Below are 7,734 nucleotides of genomic sequence, written 5' to 3'. Positions count from 1 at the left end.
AGATGTTGAGCGCCGGGTTCATCGGGCCATGCAGGTATGCTGAGTGGATATCTAGCATCGTACCTGTGGAGAAGAAGGACGGCCGATGGCGCGTCGCCATAGATTTTCGCGATCTCAACGAGCCACTCCGAAGGATGAGTACCCTATTGCGGTAGCCGAGACGTTGATCAATGCGGCGGCTGGTCATAAGGTTTAAGCTTCATGGATGGCAATGCCGGTTACAACCAGATTTTCATGGCTCCGGAAGATATACACAAGACGGCCTTCGCAGTACCGGGTTCGGTGGGCTTGTTCGAGTATGTGGTCATGACATTTGGGTTGAAGAATGCCGGTGCAACGTACCAACGAGCCATGAATTACATCTTTCATGATCTGATCGGCAAGTTGGTAGAGATCTACATTGATGACGTGGTGGTCAAGTACGTCTCGGTGGAAGGACACCTGGAGGATTTGCGACGCATCTTGGACCGAACTAGAAAGTTCGGACTTAGAATGAATCCAAAGAAGTGTGCTTTTGGTGTGACGGCCGGTCAATTTCTGGGCTTCCTAGTTCATGAACGTGGAATTGAGATCGGCCTGAAAAGTCAAGAGGCAGTGCGAACAATGAAGCCACCTACCACCAAGAAGGAACTCCAAAGTCTCATCGGCAAAATCAATTTCGTCAGAAGGTTCATCTCTAATGCTGTCGGGACGAATTGAGCCGTTCATGGGATTGGTAAAAATCAAACCTGATGAGGAGTTTCAGGGGGCGAGCAACGACGAGCGTTTGATGAGATTAAAGAGTATCTAACGAAGCCGCCCGTGTTGGTTCCGCTCCGACAAGACGAGGCCATTCTATATTTACTATCGGTAGCCGATACTTCTATCGCCTCGGTGGTAGTGCAAATCTATGATGGCATGGAAAGAGTTGCTTTCTACCTCGGCGGAAGGATGTTGGATGCGGAGACGAGGTACCCGGAGATCGAGAAGTTGTGCCTCTGCCTATTTTTACTGCACCAAGCTTCGTCACATCTTTACGACGGCGAGAAATCGTCATCATTTGCAAATCGGACGTCATCAAGCACATGCTGTCGGCTCCTGTTTTGAAAGGCCGACTCGGTAAATGGATGTTTGCGTTATCGGAATTGGATCTCCGGTATCAACCTGCGAAAGCAGTCAAAGGACAGGCCTTGGCCGATCTGATCGCTGAACGAATCAACACTAATATAGCTGCATTGTCTATACGTGCATGGGCCATGTTCTTCGATGGATCAGTTTGCGATGATGGTTGCGGCATCGGCATCCTACTCGTGTCGCCCCGGGGGGCAACCTACACCTTCTCCATCGGGCTATCTACCCCTTGCACCAATAATGTTGCTGAGTATGAAGCGATACGTAAGGGGATGGAGTTGCTAATTGAAGCCGGGGCGAAGCGGTGGAACTCTTTGGAGACTCAAAGTTGGTGATCTCCCGGCTCACGGACGAATACAAGTGTGAGAGCGAGTCGCTCTTCCCGTTATGGATGCATTGCCGCGAGCTGATGACACGGTTTAGGTACATAAACTTCAGCTGGGTCCCGAGGTCGCGAGAATACGGAGGCGAACGATCTCGCACGGATGGCGTCGGGCTATAAGGAGACGGTGGAAGGAGCCGATGTCCGGATACATTTCATGGAGCCAGATGATTGGAGAGCCGATATCTTCAATTACTTGAAAGATCCGGCTCGGGGGGCACCTAAACGGATAAGGTACAAGGCCATGAAGTATGTCCTTATTGGAGATGACATGTTCTATAGGACCTTGGAAGGGTTACTTCTCAAATGTTTGGGAACAGCCGAGGCAAATCGGCTCTTACACGAGGTACATGAAGGCGCTGTGGAACTCATCAATCGGCTCATAAGATGAAGTGGTTGATCAGGCGATCAGGGTTTTATTGGCCCACCATGCTTGAGGACTGTTTCAATTACTATAAAGGGTGTCAAGCATGTCAGAAGTTTGGGAGCATTCAGATGGTACCCGCATCAGCAATGAACCCCATCATCAAGCCTTGGCCATTTCGAGGATGGGGCATGGACATGATCGGCAAAATCCATCCTGCATCGAGCAAAGGCCACGAGTGGATCTTGGCCATTACAGATTATTTCACTAAATGGGTGGAGGCCGTCCCTATGAAGTCTGTGGCATCGAAGGACGTTATCAGTTTCGTGAAAGAGCATGTCATCCACAGATTTGGGATTCCCCAGACCATCACGACCGATGGAGGTTCGGTTTTCGTTTCTCGCGAGTTCAGAGATTTACGCGAGGGCATGGGAATTAAGTTGATCCGATCATCCCCATACTATGCTCAAGCAAATGGGCAGGCTGAAGCGTCCAACAAAAGCCTTATCAAGCTGATTAAGAGAAAAATCGACGAGTACCCTAGGCGTTGGCACGAGGTTTTGTCGGAGGCTTTATGGGCTTATCGCATGTCATGTCATGGGGCGGTAAAAACCTCGCCGTACCATCTGGTCTATGGACAAGAAGCCGTGTTACCACGGGAGATCACGGCTGGGTCGAGACGTGTCACGTTTCAGAATGACTTAACAGGCGAAGAGTATGCAGCCCTGATGAGTGATAGCGTTGAGGATCGAACGGAACTTAGACTTTGGTCACTTGAGAAAATTAAGGAGAACAAGGCCAAGGTGGCTCGTGCATATAATAAGAAGGTGAAGCCAAAGGAGTTCCATGTTGGTGATCTGGTATGGGAAGGCTGTATTGCCGTTGGGGACTAAGGACAAGGCGTATGGTAAATGGTCTCCAAATTGGCACGGGCCGTACGGGGTTGACCAAGTCCTAAAGGGCAATGCATACATGCTCGAGCGGTTGGATGGTGTGAAGTTCCCGGTGGCCGTCAATGGCCGGCATCTCAAGAAGTATTTCCCAAGTATGTGGGATGATGGGCGATGAAATACGGGGGCCGATTTTAAATCGGCCGGTAAAAAAAAATTTTACATCAACCTAAGCGAGTGGAATATGGGGGCCGATGTATGAAATCGGCCGATAAAAAGAAATCTATGAACAAAGCAATAGCCGATGCACGACCATCGACTTTAGAGCTGAAAAGCCGATGCGGAGCCATCGACTATAGAGGAACAAGCTGTTATAAGCAAGTATCAGGTCACCATTCAATTTTACATTTGATTGTGAGATTGGCCTTGTTGGCGTTTTGGGCAAAGACCGATGTATTGCCATCGGCTTCTCGAGCAATGATTTATTTTGATAATCGGAAGAATTAAGCATGGAATCCTTCTTCATTGATTTAAAAAGGGGATTTTTTACAAGGAGGAGCCGATTGCTCAGGAACGGAGGAACAAAAGGAGGACGGAGTGCTACTACTAGTCCTATGCTAGTGGTCCCTACTCTAAGGACCGTCGCTGTCCTCGTCGTCGCCGTTGTAGCCGCCGCCGGTGCTGCTGGCTGGCGAGCTCCTCGTCGCTACTTGCCGTAGCCCTCAATAGGGGCTTCTTCCTCCTCATCATCGTCGTCTTCGTCGTCATCTGACCAGGCCCAGCCGCGGAAGCGCTTCGCCGGCGGCTCGTCGGAGGAGGTGTCGTCCTCCTCTTCCTTCTCGTTGGAGGAGGCGTCGTCCTCCTCGTCCTCCTCTTCTTCCTCTTCGTCGGAGGGGGTGAAGTTACCCCAGGAGAGGAGGTCATCCTCACTCTCCGCCTCCGGTTCCCCGTCGATGAGGAGCCGGAGGTCGTCCTCCCCATCGGTCGGGGGTAAGTCACCATCGACCCTACGAGGGCCTCGGGTGGGCCATCGGCACGAAGTCGAAGTCCCACTCCGGCTCATCCCATTGGTTGTGCTCGGCATCGGCTCACTTGAGGAAGAAGATTGGAAGGAGAGAGCCGATGCGACGGAGGAGGAGGATGAGTCCATGGTGGAGGAGGGCTTTTCGGTGGCTAGTGCGAGCAAGGGGATGAAGAAGCGAGTTGCTCGACGCGGTTAAATAAAAGGGGATATAGTGGAGATTTAATGTTGTGGCGGTTTCCGAGGACATGGTGCCGAATCTGTCAAATCGTGCGAGAGAAGTCGAGAAGGCAAGGCATCATGATGAAAGATTACTGCGACGGTTACTGCTACGCCACGACGTGACCCTACGAAGCGAGAAAAACGAGTGGTTTTGAAATTATCATTGCCAAAACCGGGGGGCATGTGTTATCACCGAGAATTTAACCAAGTACGGAGATGGGCCGTGATTAAATGGGCTTAGAGGATATGCACGGAAAATATTCCCGAACCGGCCTTGTACAAGAAGTTTGGGCAAGATTGCCCGTGTATCTGTAAATTATAGTAGGTTACGTGTCGGTTAGAATTAAGAGATAGAGTTTAGCTCGTACACGGTTGGGTTTATTCCCAAGTTAGAAAGTCTACGGACTATAAATATGTATCTAGGGTTATTGAGAAAGGAGGACGATCACGTTCACAACAAATCAATCTAGGCGCATCGCCACCCCTTGTTTCGAGGGTTTCTCCCGGGTAAGCAACATGCTGCCTAGATCGCATCTTGCGATCTAGGCGATATCGGTTATTCGTTGTTGGTGTTGCTCGTCGTTGAAGCCTTTTTGATGGCGAGCAACACCCTTATCTTAGGTGTTTTGGGGTTGACGTCGATGCTTTCACGATGTACTTGTTTAGCTACGCTTCCCCTCGATATCTAGCTGCCCTTACACCTATTTTAGGTGTAAGGGCAGCATCTTGCTTGTTCATTATTTAGTAGATCTAATCCGTTATAGTTGCTCCTTGTTCTTCAAGGATTGGTTTGATATCCGTATGGTTAGGCCTTATAAACGGGTTGAACGATCCGGTAGTGCGTAAGGTGTGGTTTATTAAGCTCTAGAGGGATTGTTCGGGGATCAACTTCACGTTGGTTTTTAGGCCTCTTTAGGGCTGGTTTTCCATCATCTTACGTATCTGCTAGGCTCAACTACGCATAGGATGTTCCGATTATACGGTGAAAACCCTAGACTATCGTAGATTAGTTTAGCTTGATATTGATAAAGCATGATCCCCATGTCCTTATAAATCTAACATGAACCATGGGGCAATCGGCTCTTTGAGCCGATCCACGAGAACAACTTAAGAGCCGATCGGGGCTCGTATTTAATGTTTACGTGTTTGCCATGCGAGGAAACTAGTCGAAGCAATCCATCACCTTCACGACCGGGTATAGGTCGGGTGGCACGCCCTCGTAAGCACCGGGACGTGTGCCGGAAGGCATTGCGGGCCGTCGCCCGAGGGATCAGGGTCGGCCGCAATCCTGGGAGCCTCCCGGCTCTCTTGTGTTGCCCGTCGGCCCCTGTCGCGGTGGGTTTTCGACCGCAACACATTCACTGCACGCCCGGTGGGACACTCTGCAACAACATCGGCGTCCGCAGCAACCATGTCAAAAGTCTGCGGAGGAGGTGGTTGAAGCGAACTCGATCACGTACGTAGATCCGCGGAAGAGCGGAAGAAGAAGTATGATGAGATGAAAGCCATCTTGGAAGCCGATCTCATCGTCTCTTTCGTGAGGACCCGTTCACATGGCGTAAGGTGGAAGGGGTTCTCCCCGAAGGTGTTCTTGACTGGAGTGGACCTGTCTACCCCTTCGAAGGAACGTACTCGCGAGCTCGCACCGGGAAATCAATTACATGGCGGCTCATTCTCTACACCGCTATTCCGAGAGCCTCGGTGAATACTCTCGAGCGCGTCGCGGTCCGTGTGGTGCAGGAAATCATGAAGCATCAGTACTCCCCATCAGGACCCACCCTAGGGACTCACCAGGGAGAAGTACCGCTCCAAATCAGGCCGCCGCTACCATTCGCGCTTGCAGCACCAGAGCCACCGGGTTCACCGGCGTACGTCGTCTACAAGGTTGGAGGCGATCCTAGCGATTGCCAGTTCCTATATGAGCCGCCTAAGGAGATCCCACATGGATACGTGTGCACATACGTGCCGGATCATGCAATGCCTTGGCGCGCACAGAGCCGGATCGCACCAACAGGGATTTCCGGAGTAGATGTCGATAAACAAGCATGGCTGGCTAAATATGCTACTCGGAACGAGTCATGAAGGCTCGGTCCCTACAGCTAATACCATGGAGCAGATCGGCACTATCTTGAGAGACCAATTCGGCATCTCGCCGAAGAGGAAGACAATCGGCTATTCCAAGCCGTACCCTGACGAGTACGACCTGATCCCGCTGCCACCCAAGTATCGGCTCCCTGAATTCTCAAAATTCAATGGAGCAGAAGGATCTAGCTCAATAAAGCACGTAAGCTGATATTTGGCGCAGCTGGGCATGATTTCAGCGTCAGACCAGTTACGTGTGAGGTTTTTCGCACAATCTCTGACGGGACCAGCCTTTAGATGGTACACGTCGTTGCCACCAAACTCAGTCCGGACGTGGAAGCAAATGGAGGAGCAGTTTCACGTGCAATATCACTCAGAAGCTACCGAGGCCGGCATTGCCGATCTGACACAGATGCGGCAGAAGCGGGAGAAACGATATCTGAATACATCCAACGTTTCGGGATTGTCGGGAACCGATGTTATTCGGTTCGTTTATCCGAGAAGGAAGCGATCGATCCGGCAGTACTCGGGCCTCGCAACGCCGATCAAGGATCTAACTTCCCAAGCGAGTACGGTTCATTGTCGCACATGGTGCGTGAAACTCACATCGTATGAGCAGCGGCACCCTGAATTGTACCAAGACAAGTTCAAGCGTCCGGTAGGCCTCGTTGAGATGGAAGAAGCCGAAGATCCGGCGCCGGACCTAGAGGTGGCTGTAGCTGAGTGGACTCGGGGGCAAACCCCGTGTCCTGCAAGTGGGTAAAACCACAAGGGCCTCCAAGAGGGTTTGACTTCGATTTGAGCAAGGCTGAGCAGATTTTCGATCTATTGCTTAAGGAAAAACAGCTGAAGTTACCCGAAGGCCATAAAATCCCTACAACACAAGAAATGAACGGGAGGCCGTACTGCAAATGGCATCACTCGTTCACCCATACCACCAATGACTGCAAGGTGTTTCGTCAGCAGATCCAAATGGCGATAGAACAAGGCCGATTGCTCTTCGGACAGTTTGCCATGAAAGTGGACACGCATCCGTTCCCTGGCGTCAACATGGTGGAACCAAACCACTCCGCGAGGCGTCGATTGGATTTCTCGTTTGATGTTAACATGGCAGGGCCTGTGCGCCACCATGGCAAGGATAAAGAGGAAAGCAGTCACTCCCGCAACAAGGAAAAGGAGGAGGCCGATCCACGCGACCGGCCCCGATATGATGACAAACGGTACCTCACCAAGGAACAAGTGAGAAGCGTGCGATACCAAAAACCACTTTCCACGCACCTCCTCAACAAATATGAATATCGAGTATGACCGACGTCGGCGATACGACGAGAACGACGAGAGATACAATCGGTCCGATGAAGACAAAGGGAGGTACCGTTGGCATGACGAGGCGACGAAGGACGTGAGCACCGCGCTAGGGAGAGGTCAAGGGAGCAGGGAGGACATGGATAGACACTCGGGACTGTCCCTTCTTTAAACACCTGCTGGGACTCAGGGATGAGCCGATTGCCTACAATCGACAACTGCCCAGAGTGTAGACGCCGGAAGAATGATGCAGGAGACGTTTCAGTTTTCAAGCGTCTAGGACCTCTCCCGCCACAGAACAAACGTGTTGAGTCCTCTCAAGATGAGGACTTTGAGGAGTCAGCAGATGAAGAAGAGG

The sequence above is a fragment of the Lolium rigidum genome, chromosome 7 (genome assembly GCF_022539505.1).
Source record: "Lolium rigidum isolate FL_2022 chromosome 7, APGP_CSIRO_Lrig_0.1, whole genome shotgun sequence".
Lineage (NCBI taxonomy): Eukaryota > Viridiplantae > Streptophyta > Magnoliopsida > Poales > Poaceae > Lolium > Lolium rigidum.
The sequence above is the reverse complement of the archived record's forward strand: the minus strand, read 5'-3'. Positions refer to the sequence as shown.